This window comes from Protopterus annectens, chromosome 2.part0 (assembly GCF_019279795.1).
Source record: "Protopterus annectens isolate FY-2018-M chromosome 2.part0, PAN1.0, whole genome shotgun sequence".
Lineage (NCBI taxonomy): Eukaryota > Metazoa > Chordata > Ceratodontiformes > Protopteridae > Protopterus > Protopterus annectens.
The window spans coordinates 911,022,739-911,045,747 of NC_056728.1; the positions used below are offsets into that span (position 1 = coordinate 911,022,739).

At 38.8% G+C, this 23,009-nt stretch overlaps 1 protein-coding gene across 2 annotated transcripts in view; it reads right to left on the reverse strand.

The window, feature by feature from the left end:
• ADAMTS3 (ADAM metallopeptidase with thrombospondin type 1 motif 3) overlaps nucleotides 1-23,009 on the reverse strand; it is a 3,677,303-nt gene that overhangs the window by 1,124,607 nt on the left and 2,529,687 nt on the right. The gene's annotated exons all lie outside the window — the stretch shown is intronic.

Here is a 23,009-nt window from a genome sequence, read left to right on the forward strand (position 1 = left end):
CAAGGAGTATGATTTTCTAACAACACTTAACCACATTAATGAAAATACAAAAAAAATAACAGATACATGGAAGTCACTTATCAGCTGATCACTAAAAAGACTGCCATCTACCCTGACGCAATCTGTGGAAGACCCTCTTCTCAGATGAGTTCTTTCAGTTTCTAGCTTCAGTGCTTGAAGCCATTATATGGTTCAGCAGAATATACCCAGCTGCATGAATTCAGTCCTAACCCATGGAACTAGAGTAAGCACACCTGTAAAACATACTAAAGAAGGGTGGGTGGAAGGACCATTCAAAACAGAAAGCTGTGGGAAGATAAGTATATGTATAAATAAGAGATGGCACTACTGAAGTGTAAATGAAATAGTATATCATTATGTATATTTTACCTTATTTAAATGTCTTGTCTGTACAAGATAATGGTTGAAAAAAATCACAAATGGTACCAAACGAAACTCTTGGAGAGGCAGGAACCACAAGGTGCAACAACATGCATATCAAAAAGCCAGATTCTGGGACACCCTAGTGTTGAAGATTGCCTGATTCCTGGAATGAAACTCCAACTAACAGTTGTCAGTTTAGCGAATGAAGACAAATTGTTAGCTGCACAAATGTCTGTAATGGACAGGGGAATGTGCAGCTGCTCATGCTAATGGCAGACATGTTTTGACTTGTAAACTCCACTTCTGATTGGTCTAGTCTGGTTTCAAATTCAGTATGCACATTTTTGTCTACAAATAAAGGCCTGATGCTTTTCGGTATTAGCGTACACAGTTACTGAAAGCAGAATAATTTTTCTTAATGTATTATTGGTATACAACTTTACTTGTTCACTGTAATCTGAATACCCTTCATCATCATCATCCACCTCCTTTTTCCAATTTTCTGCAAGGGGTCAGGGTGTCATGTCATCTGTTGCCATCTCTCTCTATTCAATGCCACTCTCCTCACTTCTTTGACATTCTTACCTGACTGTCACAGGTCTTTTCCCACACAATCAATCCACCTCTTTGCTGAATGTCTTTGTTTCCTCTTGCCATCTTTCTGTCTGTCCCAAATTCTCTTCTCCAGATTGCCTTCTGTTTTTCTGCACATGAGCCTGAACCACTGTAATCTGTTCTCTGTTCTATGACCTTTTCTGCAACTGGAGCTACATTGGCCTCTGCTTTTATGTCCTGATTTCTTCATCTGTCCCACAGTGTGCATTCTACCACCCACCTAGGGCATTTCATCTCCATCGTCTCTAGTTTCCTCAGCTGCTCTGCCTTTACTGCCCAGGTTTCTATACCATACAATAGTACTGGTTTCACCACTGTTTTGTACACTATACCATTTAGCTTCTTTGGCATTCCTCTGTCATATACTACACCTGACACATTGTGTTAGTTGGGTGCAGCCTCTCTGATTCTAGCTTTCACCTCCTCATTCAGACTACCTTCTTCTCAACCACCCTTCTAGATACTTATAGCTGTTAACCTGTTTCACTATTTTCCATTATCTCTCAATTCTCAGCTTCTTCTGAACTCTACCATTTGCTGCCATTACAACTGTCTTATCTGTACTCAGCTCACCCCATGTGCCTTCAGTTTTGCATTCCATTCCCCCATCCTTTGCTGAAGTTCTTGCTCAGAGTCTGCCTGAAATGCCACATTGTCTGCATACAGCAACTTTTTTGATCTGTAACCCTCCAGTCTGTTTGCTAATGTAGTCCATCACCAGTATAAACAGCAGTGAGCTCAGTGCTGAACCATGATGCACACCTACTCCCAGTGGAAACTCCTCTGTAAGACCAAACACTGTTCGCACTTGAGTCATTGGCTTGCACTAATTCTACCAATGTTTCTGGGACTTCAAACCAACACAGGACTGACCAAATAAGCTTTCTTGAGATCTTGTCATATGCTTTCTCCAAGTTTGGCAGCATCACAGACTCTACATGGTGTCCTATAGTGAGAAGAGTTGTATAAAGCAACCACGCATCTGCTGTGGTGTGCAGTATTTTCATGATAGGAGAACATGTATGACAGATTGCTCACCATGACAGGACTGGCCACTTGACAGTGGAAAATATGGCTCTAGGTGATTTGGTCATACTGATTAATAATGTCTGAATACCTTTGGTGTGAAAAAGCACGCTCTTAATATAGACTTACCTAGACTGCTGAAGACATCAAAGGGATAAGGTAAGCCCTCGAAACTCTGACATTGATAAACCCAACAGCTTTAGGCATTGTACAAATTAAAAACACCACTTCTAACCATGAAATCTCAACTGGACAACATGCAGGCACTGCTAACAGCTCAGCAACAGGATAAACTTGCAATGGATTTAGTATCTATAAGGAAATTCCACTCAGATGTATTCCTCCCTCTCTCAGCTTTGACACTAAAACGGATGATCTGGAAAATGGAGCCTGGCATAACATCATCAAGCCATCAGTCTTTTGTTTTTTCATGAGGGAGGGATTTGGGGAAAAAAAGTAGAAGTTTGGTCTTTTTTGGGTTAAGCATGAGATGTAAGTTACAAAGCCATGTTTCAGTGGCTGGTAAATCTTCCTGAGTAATTTTTTGAAGCCGTACCATGTTGTCAGATATGCAAATGAGAGTGGAATTATCTGCATATTTTATTAGGGTGGTCTTTTGTGTGGGAGGGTATAGAGGGCGTTGGTGAAAATGTTAAAGAGGAGGGGACAACGATAGAGCCATGTGGTACACATGTGGTGACTGGGAAGTAAGGAGAGAGGGTGGAGTGCCATTTTAATGACTGATACCTCTTGAACAGCTAATTTTGGACAAAGAATGGTGTGCTGAGAGAGACCTTGTGAAGATATTTGAAGTAGAAGTTTGCTGTGACACTGCCAAAGGCTTTAGGCAAGTCTAGAAATAATGAAGAAACTAGTTTGCCATTATTTCTAGCTTTAGTGACAGTATCTATACAGATTAGAAGGGCAATGTCAGTACTATGAGAAGTATGAAAGCAAGTTGTATAGGGGATAAGAGTTCTTCCTGCAGGATATAGTCCAGAAATTGTTTTTTGAATGCATTTTTCAAGTTTTTTGGTGAGGGTAAGATTGCTATAGGTCATAGGATCATAGGAAGTTACTAGGCTAATGACCCTAGTGCTGTTACAAGCCTAGCCATGTTCTACCCTTACTTCCACAATCAGCACCTAATGCCCCTGTTCAAGAAGGACACAGGTGGAACCCCTGAAGTGAATTTATGGTTACCCATCCAATCGTCCAGATGTGCTTGAAGAGGGCCAGTGAGATGCCCTGCTTTACATAAAGTGGGAGTCTGTTCCAAATGTGTGGTAACCTCTGGGAGACAAATCCATCCCTCCAACAGATTCTGTTAATGTCAAGTACCAGGTTAAGGTCTTTAGAGTTAGCAACCTGTGTACCATTTGACTTACGGATATGTAGCATTTCCAATAAAGCAGGGTCAAAGATGGTCTTATATGCAAGGCAGAGATCGCCTATGAGTAGTCTGTATGATGTCAGATGATCCACATAGGACAGATGTTGAAGACCTTGAATTTTCCTTTGAGGAACCTTTGTGGCTTCTCCAATTGCTGCAGGTGCTTGGAAAGGTACATACCAAAAGGGGTGTTGTACTCACTTATTGGCCTGATGAGGAAGAGTACAGGGAGGTTATAACTTCTTCTTTTCTGGAGGCAATGCCCTTACTTATGAGATGAGCAACACAGAATTCCCTTCTTACCACTGTGGGACATGGTGATCAAAGGTAAGGTTGCACCTTTGTGCCCAGGTCTCTCAACACTGAGTTTATACTTAGGGTGTTGCTACTGATGTGGTTGTTAGCAGGAACATTGCTCGTATCAAAAGGGATGGTAATACTTTTTTTGCATTGAGTTCAAGGTCATGACTTTGGCACCAATCATTTGTTTGTGTAAGACCCACCTGTAGGATGTTGACATCATTTGGAGATTCTACAACTGCTCTCAGTTTGCAGACATCAGCAAACTTTGTCAGCCACAGACCTTTAGTTTTCGCTTATACTTTGGAGAAACAGACTCCAAACAGTAGAGGTCCCAGGACTGATCCCTGTGGAACACCACTGGTTACAGGTCTGCTATTAGACATGGATTCCCCTATTTTAACTATATGTGTTCTATCAGTGAGCCAGTTAGTGACCCATCTAATGATATAAGGGTTGATACCTAGCTGGGTGAGTTTGTCAATGATGCCTGAGTGGGGGATAGTGTCAAAAGCCTTGGTTAAGTCAAGGTAGGCTGTATGCACAGATTTCCCCTCATCCAGGGCCTTGGTGACTGTCTCAAAGAAGTGCACCAGGTTTAACAGGCATGATCTCCCTTTGACAAATCCAAACTGAGTAGGGTCAAGTGTTTGGAGATTACCTATATTTTTGTTGATAAGGTCCATGATGATTTGCTCCATGGCCTTGCAGATAAGGCTAGTCAAGGTAATAGTCAAAAGAACGAGCCAGCACGTAAGAATCGCTCGTTAACAAAAAAGTTTATTTAACAAAAATACTACATATAATGGCAAAATACCATTATAAAAGCAAACCGGTTTCGGCTATCATATATCCTTTATCAATGCTGCATGTTGAAACAGTTAAAAAACTCACCACCACATGAGTACCATATTTATAGTACCCATTTAAAGGGGCATGTACCATAATTTGAAGGACACATATCATTTGGAGATACAAAAAAATTTTTGTAGAAATACAACAACACTGAGACAGACAAAATATATAATCATATAATACATATGATTAAAAAATAACGAAAAGAATAATATCCTTGCCAACATATCTCCGTTGTTGTTTCCATAAATCCTTATAAATATAACTTAATGTAATGTGTGGAAAACCTCATAATACAAATGGAAAATATCCACTAGAATGTATCCTGTATTATAATATTTATTTAACAAGCAGCATCTTACTCACAGCATGTTTCAGACCTGGCCAAGGAACTTTCTACATTGGAAAAACAGCTTATGAAACGAAAAATCAATAAGTTTAATCGTGATCTTATGGACTATGAAAAAGGGAAACCTTTTGTTAACCAGAAATCAGTTGGATTTCAGGATTTCAAAAATATTAATACTAACAAAAAAAGACCAAGGTCCATTTTGTATTATATGATTATATATTTTGTCTGTCTCAGTGTTGTTGTATTTCTACAATTTTTTTTTGTATCTCCAAATGATATGTGTCCTTCAAATTATGGTACATGCCCCTTTAAATGGGTACTATAAATATGGTACTCATGTGGTGGTGAGTTTTTTAACTGTTTCAACATGCAGCATTGATAAAGGCTATATGATAGCCGAAACCGGTTTGCTTTTATAATGGTATTTTGCCATTATATGTAGTATTTTTGTTAAATAAACTTTTTTGTTAACAAGCGATTCTTACGTGCTGGCTCGTTCTTTTGAATTTTACTGGTTGGTTGGGGCCGTGCACGTTGTCCTGCGTGCGTGAATCTTTTGCCAGGAGTTTTCTACACATTTCTTTTTTGCGCTGGGGACACTTGGATTGCTCAAATACACTTTCTGTTATTTCGTGGCTGTTGGAGCAGTTGGGGATTCACCATCAGCTGTATTTTGATAGCGTTTGTTCATGGAAGCATTGTTGGTCCACAATTTTTCAACTAAAGTTTTCCGGTTTTCATAAGGTTTGAAAAGAACTGACGACCTTCACGAATTTCAGTTTGGCCTCTGGGACTTAACTAAGATACTGTTTTTTGGTCCGGGACATGGTTTATTTTTAAATTTCATCACTTTTCATGGTTCGGTCGTATTTTTGGATTCTAGTGTTGGGAATTATATGTCTATTACAAGGATGCGGTCGAATTATATTGGAGCTCTATGTGGAAATTTGGGCCCAATTACAATCAGTATATCTCTGGACTAAGCATTTGGATTTGGTTGTTCGTTCACGAACACGGAACATTCAAGTTGATTGAGACTGTGGACTATCTTTTGGTTATTTGATATAATGTCTTGTAAATAGACATTTTTTATGTGTGTTACTTATATGTGTTATTATGGAACATTGAATATTGATAGGTTAACATACTTGTGGCGTTTGCAATACATTTTTGAAGGCGTTTTAGCCTGGGTTTAATGACATCTAGTTAGGATCTTGGAATATTGTGTTGTAGCCAAGTTATATGTTTTTCACGTATTTCCTTGGTTTATTACTTAGGGGCTCTTAATGTTGCCCTTTAACTAACGAACAGTTCACATATTTTTGTTGGGGACATTTGAACGAACGTTGTTCCCTGTATGTTCGCCCTTGGGGGATCATGTACATTTTACAAAATACATATTTGTATTTCTAATTTGTCAATATAATACAGTTGACATTTGGTTTCTATAAGGGGCTATAGGTTTTGTATGATACATCATTGGATGATTGAGGCCTTATTATATTTTTTAAAATTATGGGCTCTTGTCTATAAAGGTGTTGGTACTTACTTAGTTTTTCTAAATTGAAACATAGTGATTATGACATATTTGTCCAATTATATACACTTTTGGGGACTTTAGTTGTACATATACATCTTTTTACTGGAATATGGGCTCAGGTCCTGATATATACTATTTTTTAGGGGTCCTAAGCCAGACATATTTTTCTGAGTTGCCACGATTTTCATTCACTATATATTGGAACTATCAAGTATTGCAAGGTGAAGGTCCATAAAGGGTTACATCTACAATATTTTTTGATTTTGGCAGATTATTATTTTCTTACGGTGGCAATATACAGTATAATGGTATGATAGGCAGAGACGCAAGTCGGCCTTTTTTGATGATTTAATACTTAATATCTAACAACTTTTTGGATCTTGTTTATTAACATCCATTTTTGGATAAGTTGTGTATTTTTGTCTGCATTTATTGCAGTTTAAATCATCATATTTATAAACAAGTTGGAGACGAAGGTCTATTGTTTCTGTTCTTGGCCACTTATAGTAAGGGAATTATATCATATTTAGTTTTTCAACATGATCAATGTATAATTACATGGTTTGTGGGATGTTAACCCTTTTTTATGGACATTATTACTGATATCAGATACTGATTATTAAAAGTGTGAATTTGCATTTGGTGGTCACTCGGTAATTCTATGTGGCTATACCACTCTTTGGTTATTTAACTATATTGTTTAGCCATGGATATAAGTGATATATTGAGGGGGCTTTCGGCTGACCAGGATAACTTAGAGGTTTTTGGCCTAAATATTGCATCAGGACCTGATCCCATTAATACCATACCAGATGGTCAATCCCAATGTAACATTATGTTCTCTAAGCTTAACAGACATATGAAAACTTTACGTACCAATGTATGGCACTTGAAACTTTTCAAAGCCTACAAAACCAAAGATATTACCCCGAGGGGACTAAGGGTTCGTATACAACCCCTTGTGGCTAACATAGATAGTGAATTGTCTAGAGAATGGGCGGAAGCACAACACTTATCATCTATGCATTTTGTTGATTGTTTATTGCGTTATTATGACAGGACAATACAAAGTCAACTTATAGAGATTCAAACTTTGTGTGGGGAGGTAGAACAATTTAAACAAGAAGTGTCTTACACACAGCATGTTTCAGACCTGGCCAAGGAACTTTCTATATTGGAAAAACAGCTTATGAAACGAAAAATCAATAAGTTTAATCGTGATCTTATGGACTATGAAAAAGGGAAACCTTTTGTTAACCAGAAATCAGTTAGATTTCAGGATTTCAAAAATATTAATACTAACAAAAAAAGACCAAGGTCCATTTTGAGACATCATAAGGCCACGTCTGATGCTACCTCTGAGGAGGACACTTCCTCTGCTACAGATGGGGAGTGTTTTCCACGCCAAGTGTCCCCAGCTGCTAAAAGAAAACAGCCACCCCCTTTAGAGTTAGGGGTAGGAGGCGGGGGGGGGGCAGGAAACACAGAACCAGGTTCCAGCAATCTAACCTTACAATCCCTATTGCAACAAATGGTGAAGTAAATAATAACATTCATAACATTTCATCTTTTGAACTTTCTTCTGTACACATACAACTTCTGAATAAAGGATTAACCTTTGTACCTACTTCATTGGTTTCTGAAAATCAATTATTACAAGAAGTTGATGAATTTTGCAGAATACTTAACCTTAAAATATTTTTTGCAGACTGTGATAATACTCAAAGGTCATCTGACTTTAGATTTGGGAAATCAGATTTTGTTCCCCCCATGAACAAACATGTTTCCATTTTCAGGGAATGCATAATGAATGAGCTACATTATTCTAATTTGTATGAGCCAACTAACAACAATCTTACTGCAGCAGAAAGGCAAGCTCTGATGGAACTTAGGGATAACCATAATATAGTAATAACTATGGCAGATAAAGGGGGAGCTGTTGTGATTTTGGATCATTCCACATATAATCAGGAAGCTTTGCGGCAACTAGCAGATTCCAGTTTTTATATGGAATTAAGCATTGATCCCACTCCTTCTTTCAAGAGAGAAATTGATGCATTTCTGCATATGTCGGTTCAACAGGGCATTATTACACAGCAGGTAGGTACACAACTCAAAGTAGAGGAGCCTATTCCTCAATACTTATACATGCTACCCAAAATACATAAAGATCCATTACATCCTCCGGGTAGACCAATTGTTTCAGGTAGGGGTTCCCTAACGGAACCATTGTCAGCATTTCTCACATTCTATCTGAAGCCGCTGCTGATTTTTATTAGGTCCCGCATCAAAGACACTACCGAATTTCTTAATATTATCAATGACTCTGAATTGGAATCACATTGGTTGCTTTGCACACTTGATGTGGCTTCACTTTATACAAGCATCCCACACGACCTGGGAATTCTGGCTGTTTCTTATTGGTTATACAAATCTAACCTTTATTCCATGAGCTTCAATAATTTTTTGATCAAATTAACTGAATTGGTGTTGCGTAAGAATATCTTTTATTATCAAGGAAAGGCTTATTGGCAAATTAAGGGAACTGCGATGGGTGCTTCCTTCGCACCTATTTATGCAGATTTGTTCATGGGGTATTATGAGGCCAAGTATATATATGATGCTCAGCACAATTTATTTTTACATCATCTGGACATCTGGCGCAGATACCTAGACGATTGCTGGATGGTGTGGCGTGGTAACAGGGAGGGGTTAAGCCAGTTCGTGGATTACCTGAATAACAATTCTTTTGGCATTAGGTTTACTGTTAACATTGAACATTCTAATATTGTATTTCTGGATGTTAAGGTGGCAAGACTCATAGATAATACTTTGTCTACCACTGTTTATAGAAAATTCCCGAAATACAACACTATATTACATGCTAACAGTTCCCATCCACGCCACATCATCCGCAATATTCCAAAATCTCAATTTATGAGAATTAGACGGATCTGTTCATCTGATCAGGAATATCTTGATTCCAGTCTCGATTTATTTCATAGGTTTTCCCAACGGGGTTACAATTCTCAACTTCTTTCCAATGTTGCAGAACAAACTAACAGACTAACACGTCAGGAGTTGTTGTGTTCTAAATCAGATGATAAGGATTCTAAGAGGCAGAAAATCAAGCAACCCTTACGGCTGGTAACAACTTATGGTACCAACACAAATCGTTTTAGAGACCTCATTAATCAACATTGGGGAATTCTTTTGTCACATGATATTTTGAGTAGTGTGTTGCCTGATCAATGTCAATTTTCCTATCGACGGGGAAGAAATATGAATTCATATTTCGCACACTACAAAAGATATATTCCAAGTCTTCCACAACAAAGAACTTTATCTGGGGAGATATTAATGGGCTGCTATCCTTGTGGTCATTGTACGGCCTGCCAACATTTAAATAAAACTAGAGAATTTACTAGTAAAAACACCCCTAGAATTTTTGAGATCAAGGTTTTTGCTAATTGCAGCACGGATTGGGTTGTTTATTTGGCAACCTGCACCTGTTCTGCATTTTACGTTGGACAGACGTCCAGGCCGGTGAAATTTAGAATAGGGGAACATTTAAGTGCAATTAAAAATAAACGTGTTGCCAATGCCCTCTTTAAACATACTATAGAGCACCCATCTGCAGTTTTTAAGTTTGTAATTATAGATAGGATAACTTTACACAGGGGTTTTAAAGCTGGATGGCATCAGAAACTTAATCAGATGGAAAACATGTGGATCATAAAATTGGGTGGTTTATTCAGACCTGGATTAAACACTTTGGAATAGTTTATAATTTATGATTATACCAATTTTTGTTTCATGAACTTTAATAAAGGAAACATATTAGTGGGGATGTTTTTCATGTACCATTAGGTTTTTCCTATACAACATTAAGTCATACTTATTATGATTTATTGAAATAAATATTATAATACAGGATACATTCTAGTGGATATTTTCCATTTGTATTATGAGGTTTTCCACACATTACATTAAGTTATATTTATAAGGATTTATGGAAACAACAACGGAGATATGTTGGCAAGGATATTATTCTTTTCCTTATTTTTTAATCACATGTATTATATGATTATATATTTTGTCTGTCTCAGTGTTGTTGTATTTCTACAAAAATTTTTTTGTATCTCCAAATGATATGTGTCCTTCAAATTATGGTACATGCCCCTTTAAATGGGTACTATAAATATGGTACTCATGTGGTGGTGAGTTTTTTTAACTGTTTCAACATGCAGCATTGATAAAGGCTATATGATAGCCGAAACCGGTTTGCTTTTATAATGGTATTTTGCCATTATATGTAGTATTTTTGTTAAATAAACTTTTTTGTTAACGAGCGATTCTTACGTGCTGGCTCGTTCTTTTGAATTTTACTGGTTGGTTGGGGCCGTGCACATTGTCCTGCGTGCGTGAATCTTTTGCCAGGAGTTTTCTAGTCAAGGTAATAGGTCTATAGTTCCTTAGGCCAGTGGAAGCAACACCTTTGTGCAGGGGAATAATAGTGGCCATTTTCCATTCAGCTGGGATGAAGCCAGTGCTTAGACTATGACTGAAAAGAGTACCTAATGTAGGATGCAGCCAGGGATGTTATCAGGTCCCACAAATGCTGTGTTGTTGGCCTTAGAGTAGGCATTTATGACCTACTCTTTAGAGATACAAGGTAAGGGACAGTTGGTATGGATGTCATAGGGTACGTCTGGTAAGGACAGGGTAGTGAAGGTTTCAAAGAACCTGTCAGCCGACACGTTAGCTATGTCTACAGGCTCAATACATGTGGTATCATTAATGACCAGTTCTGCACAAATCTAGGCCTTTCCTTTTACTTTACAGATGTGACTAAAGAATGCCTTATGGTTGTCCTTAGCTGAGGAAGCTAGTATAGATTCTAAAGTTATTAATGTCTGTTGAATTTCCTCCTTTGTGCAGAGGGATAATGTGTGACTTTCTCCAGAGAGAGGGAACATGGGATTTCGGGACTGACCTATTTATAATGATTGAGACTGGATATGCAATTCTACTGTCTGCTCTTTTTAGGTACTCACTTGTAGGGTCATTGGCTGAAGAACAGCACAATTTAAGTTTGTCTAAGAGTTGTTTTATATAGGATGTGGGCACAGGTTTGAAGGTGAAAGTGGATGTGGTGATATGTGACCAAAAAAGTGGACGGGAATTATCCCAAAGGTTATATAACAGAACACTTAAAGATGATGCTAGGGGAGGTCATGAGCTAATAATGGACATGGTGATGACAGTCACCTTGAGGCTACTTAACTCTAAATACCCAAGGCTACTCCTTTATGTTGTTGTGTCTTTCGGCTTTTCCCGGTTAGGGGTCACCATAGCGGAACTCCGGTCCGCTAATGATTGGTGGTTGACTTTTACGTGCCGAGTTACCAGCCCTGATGCACAACCTTCAATGAAGGTATGCCCATTCACGCATGTCTGCACACAGAAGACGCTCTAGCTGAGAATCAAACCGGACAGTGTCTTACTGTGAGGCAACAACGCTACCGCAGCACCACCACCGCAGATCCAAGGCAACTCCTTTATAAGTGCCTGAATTATGATAATGGGAAAAGATGTTAAATAAGGGAAGAGCTCTGGGCAATAATCTGAAAATAGCTGGGGTCTTGTTGTATGTGGTATTGGACTACAGCATTGCACTTTAAAAAAAAAAAGGAAAGCAGCAGCAAAAAAGACAGAAAACCTATCATTTATACCTCTCAATATCTTAAAAATGTGGACAAAGCCAAAATAATGGGGGGACAGAGGCCCAATAATAGGGACAGATTTTAAATATTGCCCCTATGTCAAAGGAAAAAAACTCCAAAGACCAATACACGTAAAGTTCAGGTTAAGGCACTTTAATTCTTGTGGCAAGCAGACAAAAACATGCATGCAAAAATAGAGTTTGTCTGGTCTGTAACAGGAAATGAAGCCATTCTTATACTGTTTTACAAGACATTGCCTTCTAAAGCTGACATAATCAAATACAAGCCTACAATATTGTTTTTCACAGCAGATGTTCAATATTTTCTGCTATTACATTACATTTCTAAATTTGTGAGAAACTTTTCTTGAAAGATAACATGGCCTTGAAGACCACTAGCTAGTTACAATTATTTCTACAGTGCTGTGTTACATTTCAAGGTAGTCTGCTTATTCAAGCACAAAGCAAACACAAATTACAGTTCATATTCTTCAAGCGGTCTTTGTTCTACTTATCTATTCTTCCTGCAGCGGTGTATGTTCTCATAGCACAGACAGGGCTAATTGTCTAAGTTTAATAACATTATAGAAAGCAGTATTGTTGTACTCATTATTTTCCTGACATAGCAGAAAATCATCTGCTCCTCAGAAAATTTCCTAAGACATAAACAAGATTTTAGCTGTGCTGACAAAATACAAGGTCAGAAAGCATTCGCAGTTTATATGGATTTATGCAGTATGAAATAGAATAAATGTGTTAACCCTTTTGGGCCTTCTAAAAGCACTAATACACACATTAATACATATTTTTCTAACATTTCCCCCCATTAATACTTTTATTCTACTTTCAAAAGCATAAACGGTTTATTTCTTCTCTTAACCTCTTCCATTCAGGATTTGCAGTTAAGAGAGTCATTCAGTTCAACTTATGAAAGCATTTCAGTGTTTAACAGTTCTTCAAACTCAGTACTTTGATATAAGGTTTCAGAAACCAACAGGTCTATAAAATCTTTGATCAAGCTTTTCATGCAGGGGATGCCACAACAAACACATACTCCCAACAGGAGCATACCTACACAAATGGCAATCAAGATGTTCATTAGGATGGTACCCCACCCCCCAAACCATTTCTGGAAAAAAGTCCGTCAGTGGGTTTGGGCCTGGTTTGGTCATGGCCGACACTTCTTGAATCCCCTCAAGATGGTTGTCTATCTCATGCTGGTTGTCAGGAATGTACGAACAGCACTCTTCTTGGATTAAAGCACACGTACCATCTCTCGCCACTAGGGTGAAGTCAAGAGCCATGCAGTTTTGAAGCACCACAGTTCTCATGGCATTCAGTTCATCAGTTACTAATTTGAGAGCGGAAAAAGTTGCATTGCTCATTACTTCGAGGAGTTTAGACAGTTTTCTCAGCTCCCAAATCGATTTCACTGCTCCATATGCTGGTAATATGCCTGCCCATGATATAACAGTATCACTCAAGTCCATATGTGTCAATTTATCGCCCATGGAATGATGGTTTCTCCAGCCCGCCTCGATTTGTCCGACTGGATTCTCAGGTTTCCAGACAGGTTTCTTGGTGACCTCTCATGCATTTTGAATGTTACCTCGAGGTAAAACTGCAGTGTGTTGTATGGCCAGAACCAGGTAACCCAAAAAACAACTGCCGGACCAATTCTCAGGTAACCATTTGTATGCCTTTCTTGCCACACACAAAATAACAATCCTCTACCTTAGTAGTAACCTTGCTATTAACATATACTTGCCCTGCATGACACATTTTATATCAATTATAGACAGTTGTTTAAAAAGAACATTATGTTGTACTTCATTAATTGTTTTATGCATCAATTCAAGAAATGAATCATAGTTTATATTACAATAAGAACCTGCATTATTTGCTTTAGTGTAACATTTGTAACGAACTGTCACATTGCAATTGCTCCAACCCACCTGAACAGTATAATTTTTGTAAAAACACACATTTCCCTTCTGTGGAACAGACAAGTGCAATGCTATTTTATCTTGTGATTTAACAGTTGTGGTGTCATAAATCAAATTTTCCCAGCTCTCATTGACCCCTAGGGTAACTGCAGTCATTAATATTCCCCCGTATGCTGTCAGTAAAGCTGTACAAATCCAGCAATTTGAAATGTTAAAAGTCTCAGCATACACATATTTAATTGCTTGGTAAGTGTTAAAGTTCGGGTGCCAGTCTATAAGTAACACATCACGTTTATTCAGTTCAGCTTGTGTGGCTGGAAAAAGGAAAGGCCACAACAAAAAGATCAATGTCACCAGTATAGTTAACAGGATGATCATGCAATACTTCTGTGGTTCTTCTGCATTCCTGTTTGCTCTGGATTTTGTCATTTTTACTCTTGTGGTGTAACAGTAACAAGATTTTTATCTAGCTCAAAGTATTTAACCAGTTTACAGTGTGTCAGGTGAATCCAGGATGCACGCTCCGCGATCTTGACTGCAGTGGGTGTTGACAGTAGCATTTGGTATGGCCCTTCCCACTTCGGCATTGTCCAGTTTTTCTTTTTGATAACTTTCACCCAGACCCGTGTGCATGGGACTACTACTGCTGCTTCCGATGGTCTGGTTTGTTCTTTATCTGAAACAGAATTAAACTGCAAAAGGTGTTTAGAATTCAACAATTTCCTCATACACTCAGCAAGTGTACAGTCGGCCTCCTGGTCTGCGGGCATGAGAGGTTTCCACTGAGGTATATAATACGCTCATCCAAATAACTTCTCAAAAGGAGTCAATCCCTTTGCATTTGGAACAGTTCTCATGCTCAACAGTGCCAGGGGCAGACAGTACACCCAATTTCTATGTGTCTCTTCGATAAGTTTCCTTAACTTGTTCTTCAATGTCCCATTGTGCCTCTCTACCAATCCTGCAGATTGAGGGTGATACGCACAATGATTTTTTAAAGAAATCCCAAAATACTTGCTCAATTGTTGTATGGTTTGGTTTACAAAATGTGTGCCATTGTCACTGTAGATCTTTTCTGGTATGCCAAATCTAGGAATAATTTCTTTAACAAGGGTTTTCGCAACAGTAGCTGCATCTGGATTTTTGGTCGGAAAAGCTTCCACCCATTTGGAAAACATATCTACAATGACAAGACAATACTTCTTATTTTTGCATTTGTTCAATTCTATGAAATCCATACAGATAGTATGGAACAGATACGGTGGTGTAGGGAAACTCCCTTGCTTGGGCTTCAACGCCCCTTGTGCATGATGTTTATTACAAACCTGACATGACAAACAAAAATTTTTAGTGTAGTTTATAAATCCATATGTTGTGAACTCTCGGTTCACTAACTGTACCATCCCCCCTGTTGAGACATGGCATTGCTCATGGCTCAACAAAGCTGCATATCTAAACAAGTTAGATGGCAATATAATTTTTTCCTCTTTGGAGATTTACAGTCCTTCCTTGAGAATTGCTCCTCGTTTTATCCATCTTTGTTTCTCAACTTGCATAGTAAGTGTCTGCATTGTTTTTAACATTTCTAAGTCTAAAATCTCAGAAGGTTGTAATTCCTCATTCAAAAGAAATACTTCTAAAGCTGAAGCTGCCTGCTTTGCAGCTGTATCAGCCCTTGCATTACCTTTTGAAATTCTGTCCTGTTGCTTGGTATGAGCTATGCATTTACAAATAGCTACTTTCCGAGGTAACTGAATAGATTCTAAAAGATCGAAAATAAACTGTGCATGATTGATTGGTTTGCCAGTAGATGTTATCATTCCTCGATTTTTCCACTGTTGCGCAAAAACATGTACAGTAGAGAAAGCATACTGGCTATCAGTAAAAACGTTCACACATTTACCCTTTGCTAAGATACATGCCCGTGTTAAGGCAATCAGCTCTGCCGCTTGTGCAGATAAGTTGTGTGGTAAAGATTTTGCTTCTGCAATCTCAGTATCAGAAACTACTGCATATCCTACTAGGTTCTGTCCAGTGGGACCCCTTTTGCATGAGCCATCCACGTAGTATGTCACCTCGGCATCATTCAAGGGAACATCTGCAAGATCTTTTCTAGGCAGTGTCTTTTGCTCAATCTGCTGCAGGCAGCTGTATGGTGTGCCATCTGCAGGAGTTGAAAGCAAGGTAGACGGATTCAAAGTTGTGCATCCTTCAATTGTCATATGAGGCTGGCTCAACAATATAGTCATACAGGAAAGATGCCTAGCAGGAGAAAGATATGCTACTTTTTCTTGCAGTAAAATAATCATGACTGCATGAGGCATGCTCAATGTGACAGGGTGGAACAACACTACTGAGGCCGAAGCCTGCACTGCCATTGCAGCTGCGACTACTGCTTGTACACAGTGGGGTAAAGACTGCGCCACTGGGTCCAGTTGTGATTAACAGTAAGCAATGGGGCGTTGCTTGTCACCATGCTGTTGTGTTAGCACTGATGTCATATAACCTTGCTTACAATCTACAGTTTGGAAAAAAACGTTTATGATAGTTTGGTAATCCTAAAACTAATGACGATGCTATCAACTGTTTCAATTTACAGAAAGCAGATTCTGCTTCTGGTGTCCATTGTAATGAATCTTGTGCTGCCATAGGCTTCTTGTATATCAAGTTAGTCAGAGGTGCAGTTTCCAAAGCATAGTTTGGAATCCAGCTCCGACAAAAATTGGTCGTACCCAGGAAGGACATCATTTCCTTCTTGGTAGTAGGTTTCGGTGCTTGTAAAATCGCTATTTTTCTGTCTTCATCTAATGTTCTGCCCTCTTTGGATATTACATATCCTAGGTATTTAACTTGCTTTCTCCAAAGCTGCAATTTGTTTTTATTTACTTAATGTCCCTGAGTGGCTAAAAATTGTAACAATGCTACGGTATCCTCTTTACAATCTTGCTGGGTGGAGGCTGCCAGCAGGATGTCATCAACATAAAGCAAAATCTGACTGCCTCTTGGTGGGGTAAATCCCGCCAAGTTGCTTGCCATCTCTTGTGAGAATATTGTTGGACTTTCACAATATCCCTGTGGTAGTCGCATGTATGTATACCTTTTCCCCTGAAATGTGAATGCAAGCCAATGTTGGCTGTCAGGGTGTATCGGTATTGAAAAAAAACGCATTGCTGATATCTACCACAGAAAAATATTTCTGCTGAGGTTCTAAATCATTTAACAGGGTGTGTGGATCTGGCACCGTAGGTGCCCTTGGTATTACTGCATCATTTACAGCTTGTAAATCTTGGACCAAACGCCATTCTCCATTTGCTTTCCTAACAGGAAATAAGGGTGTGTTACATGGTGAATCAGGAGATTCCACCAGTACTCCTTCCTTAAGTAAAGCTGCTATAATAGGTTTGATTCCTACCTCTGCATTTTTTCTCAAGGGATACTGTCTCTTTTGAGGTCTAAATGCTGACTTTGGCATAATAGTAACTGGTCTTGATTTACGAATAAGTCCTACATCTGATTTGCGTGTCAACCAGAGAGTTTCTGGTATGCTCCATAAAGCATTCTCTTCCTCTTCTAGTAAGAGTGCTACTCAGCTGTCCTCACTAGACTGCAAGTGTACAGCTGGGTGTGTCTGTGTTATCCAATTTAACTTCTGCTTTTGTACTCCCTGTTCTGACAGTTCTAACTCTGTCTATTTTTCCCACCTCGTGACTTTTTCTCCTAGGTCTGCCCATTTTACATTTTTGTCCTTAGTTAAGCTTACATGTGTTAATCGATTAGATTTATAAAGTGCAAAGAACTCCTGGGGTAATGAACAGCTAACTACACTGTTCCCTTTTAGGTCCCAGTACAGATTACATAATACTAACCTGTTTGCATGGTTTCTAAACAACTCTTGCTCATATTCTTTATCAGGTCCTGGTGTGCTACAGTAATACAGAGTACAGTGCAACAAATGTTGTTTATCAATGTCAAGGGAGGGGAACTTGCTGATGGCTACGTTCATCAGCTCTTCGGTCACTGCCCCTGGACCAGTCGTAACCAAGTCCTGGCTGTACCAATAAAATGTTTCACCCTCCGATCTCACTGCAAAAGTATCAATTTGTCGCTGTGCTTCCATACCCTGCATAGTTGGAACTACTGCTATGCCAAATAGCTGCATGAGGTCTCGGCCCAAGAGGTTTACTGGGCATTTTGCAGAAATGACAATTTTGCTTTTCTGGGTTAATCCTGAAACAGGATCAGTTATTACAATGTTATGGGAGAGGGGCTCCCGATACAGCTGTCCATTAGCTGCTTTCACTAATATGTAATCAGATGACTCTGAGTTCTCTGGCAGTTTGGAGGGATGCACCAGGGTCTGTGATGCCCGAGTCACACAAAAATGTGACTTCCCTCCCTTCTACCAGGAGTGTGACTTCTAGTTTTGTGTCTGCTAAATAGAGCTCCAAGCTCAATAAAGCTAAGTCCAAAATTTCATTTTCTTCACTATCCGTGACTTCATGTACTTCCTCTATTTCTTCTGTCACATCCTCTACTCCCTCTATTACATTCTCATTTGTCCTTTCTCCACTAACCCCTTCTAGTGTTTCCTGACTACCATATAGTCAGTCCTCACCCTCCTTATCTTCCGTAGTTGCCTTCTTGTTTTTCATGCAATCCCTTGCCAAGTGTCCCTTTTTACCAAAAGCACTCCCCCCTTTTCTTTTGCCCTTCAAAGTCCTCTGATCGTTGATCAGACCGTTTGTTTCCCTGGGCAATTTCTTGCCCTTTTTCCCGGACTGTACTACATATACTTCTGCTCCATCTTCTACAGAAAATACTTGGGCTTTCTTTTTCTTTTTGCTATGAAAATGCCTCTCGGCATGTCTAGCATATTCAAGTAGTGACTGTAGTCTACTTGTATGATGATCTACCATGTGTTTTGTAATAAAGCTGCTTATGGGTGCAATACTGCCTTTTAAAAATGCATTCTTTAACTGCTGTTCATACGGGGAATCATGTGTTTGATCTTCAGGTACCTGCATTCCGCAATGGTTATTAAAACACTCTAATAATCTAGCATAATATCTGTCAACAGTTTCACCTTCTTGTTGGATGCATTGATTAATGCAAGTCCAGTCTGCCCTAGGCTTCCATTTCTGAGATTCAGTCTGTAAGACCTTTCACTCTGTTGTCTAGCTCTGGGCTACTATGTGGGAGTGGTTTGTGTTCTGCATTGCGGGGATTCCAGTTACCACTGATCATGTGCCAGTCTGGTTCCATGATTTGTCTGACTACTTTTTCTACTTCTTCTCCATTTAAGTTATAACTTAATCTCATGCCTTGTAGGTCTTCTAAAAATTTTTTAAAATTAACTTTTGGATGGGGAATTCCCTCAGTGGCTTTCCGGATATCTTCCGGTGTCCACGGTCTGTACACTAAGAGAGTTGGGTCCTGTCCTTCTTGTCCTGCCTGAGGGTTAGGTACTTCTATAAGTGGGCATATTTCTTCTTCACTCATATATCGTGAACTTCTACCCATTTGATAAAACTCAATGTCTCCTTTTGAGTTTCCTGCCCGTGTTCGAGACCTGGTCTCGACAGGATCTCTAACAAACGGTGTTGCTTTTGTAGGGATAGCAGGATATCGTGGGGGTGGACCAGCTTGTCCGCTCGCTTCATATTCTGGTAAGGGAGGCAGAGGGGGTGTCGGGGCCAATGCTATTACTAAGTTATTATCCTCTTTATCTAAAAACATTGCTTTTGAATTATTACTCTTTTGTTCCCTACGGTTTGCTTCCTCAATCCACCTGTGTGCCTGAGGAATTCCTAATTTACGTTGCTTTTTTACTTGACCTCTGGAATCAGTTTTAAGCTGCTTGACAAGTTTAATAAGCAAGGAGTTTTCTAATTTGTTAACCCATTTTGAGTAGTATTTACCATTATCGGCATGCTGTGATTGCATATATTTCACGTCTTTGGTTAACGGCAGAGTTTGGGATCTTTTTGTGCACTTATTTCTCATTTTGTTCTTACCTTAAAAATGTTATGTAACCCTTCCTATCTTTTACGTGGTACCACGGGATTTTTTATAGTCTCTCCAGAATGACTACCTTACCCATTCTGTTTCCCTGATCTATGACAAGACAAGCAATCTTTTTGTCCCTGACAAAACAATGCAAATCTAGTCCCTGATCTAAAACAGAAAAAGGTAAATCTCATCTTACCTGAGCCCTCGTGATTGATCGCCTGGTTCAAGGTAAACCCGCCCTTCAGTCACAGATCAGAAAGTGGCTGGCCTCTTTTGTATGACAATTCAGTCGGAGGTCTTTTCAAATAAGAAGAACCAATGTGGTTTCTTCCCCATACAGTTTCACGCCACCTGGCCTGTCTGATCCGGGTGAAGTGAAGGTTTCCGGTCCGAAGGACCAATCTGTCAAAGGAAAAAAACTTCAAAGACCAATACACATAAAGTTCAGGTTAAGGCATTAATTCTTGCGGCAAGGAGACAAAAACATGCATGCAAAAATACAGAGTTTGTCTGGTCTGTAACAGGAAATGAAGCCATTCTTATACTGTTTTACAAGACATTGCCTTATAAAGCTGACGTAATCAAATACAAGCCTACAATATTGTTTTTCACAGCAGATGTTGTTCGATATTTTCTGCTATTACATTACATTTCTAGATTTGTGAGAAACTTTTCTTGAAAGATAACATGGCCTCGAAGACCACCAGCTAGTTACAATTATTTCTACAGTGCTGTGTTACATTTCAAGGTAGTCTGCTTATTCAAGCACAAAGCAAACACAGATTACAGTTCATATTCTTCAAGCAGTCTTTGTTCTACTTATCTATTCTTTCTGCAGCTGTGTATGTTCTCAGCACAGACAGGGCTAATTGTCTAAGTTTAATAACATTATAGAAAGCAGTATTGTTCTATTCATTATTTTCCTGACCTAGCAGAAAATCATCTGCTCCTCAGTAAATTTCCTAAGACATAAACAAGATTTTAGCTGTGCTGACAAAATACAAGGTCAGAAAGCATTCACAGTTTATATGGATTTATGCAGTATGAAATAGAATAAATGTGTTAACCCTTTTGGGCCTTCTAAAAGCACTAATACACACATTAATACATATTTTTCTAACACCCTACAAAATTAGAAAGTTGCTAGAATAACAATTTGTGTTAGCATGCATTTTCAGAAGGATGTGAAGTCTGAATCTCAAATGTATATCATTATTTAGTGACTTTAATTCTCAGTTACTTTCCAGAAAACCACAAATTTAATGAGGAACAGACCAAAATTATGAGACAAAATCTGAATAGTTGACAAGTATGCTACCACCCCTTTTCCCACTAAGCCAATGATGGCGCCTAAAGAAACTGTCGCTCATTTGGTAAGGATAAAACACAAAACATTCATGGTTCTGTTTAAACAGCTTTGTTATGTGCATACACATCAGGATTGAGGCTTAGTAATTTTAACTTAAACTTATAAACAAACTATCACACTTATGCATGCTGACTCTCTGGCTGCACTCTCAAAATAGCACTGAAGCTAGCACGTGCTTGCTATTTATATGCACGTGCTGTCCTTGGAAATGCTTCTTAAAGGTACAACACTCACACATATTTTACAAAACTATTAAAAAGTAGTCAGACCCATGGGGTGAAAGACTAAGCCAGTTTTCATAGATCTTCTCTGGACTTAGCTAATGGATTCACCCCTCTGGCTTCACATTCTCATACAGATAGGAACACTTGCACGACCAGGATAACTTTGAGTTGGAGATTGAAACTGAGGAAGTCTAGTCAGTGGAAGCCACATGGAGCAACTTCACTAGCTCAGAGGACAAGTTACAGGAGTAGAAGTAATTATTACTACTGAAACAAATATCAGTAAAACATGTCAACTATTTCTTTCTTTTGGAGCACAAGTACCATTTTGCCATTTTGCAGTCACATAACTTGATTTTCAGCTGCTTGCTGTCTTTACCAGCCTACAAACTCTGCTTTTCTTTTGTTTGACGATTGTTCTTTTGCTGCTGGTAATATATATGCAGTTGGGTACGGTTTTGTAGCATATTTCTTCATAAGCTTAATGCCAAATACTTTTCCCCACTTCCTTGGTTGCAGAGGTAATGGTTTAAAATTTGGGAAACACATGGCCAGCAACCTGTTTCAACAAAAGTTCATAAATGATGTTAGTATGAGCAATGGCTTATACACCTCCTCATACTTAAGCAGTGCCTGCAGTGGAAAAACAAAACTGCAGTCTCCAACTGTTATTGCCAAACTCATAGAGTTGTACAGGTTGCACACTACACTATTCTCATTCAATGAAAGAAGAATGTCCACATCCCATAACTGTAAAAACATTTTGGACCTCCTATAAAAAATCATTATCAAGAAATCTTCTTGCAAGAAAGTAAAATCAAAAGAAAATACATAGTCTGTATAATAAATATATGGAAGGGATGCGTCAAAGTGGTTTGTTCATTTCAGCTATGAGAGTAATCATTACCCTTGTGCATGGGGCTTTGGGTTGAGGGAAAATTTCAGAAACTATGGATGCCCATGGTAGATGGGAAATTATGTGGTTCAAGACTCCTAAGTACAAAATTTATATTGGTAAACTTTTATGGATCCACTATGGATAACAGAATGCATTTGCTAAATATTTTTGATGCAATCTTCATATTCCAGCCAAACACTGATTTCTATTTAATTGGTTGAAATTTCAATCTAGTGTTAGATCTAAGATAAGAGACCCAGGGGGATAGAAAGCCTTCCCATATCAGCTGCACAAAACTCTTGAGCATAATGGAAGGGTCTGATTTGGTAGACTGCTGGAGGGAATTATACTCCCCATGAACAGGATTTTACAT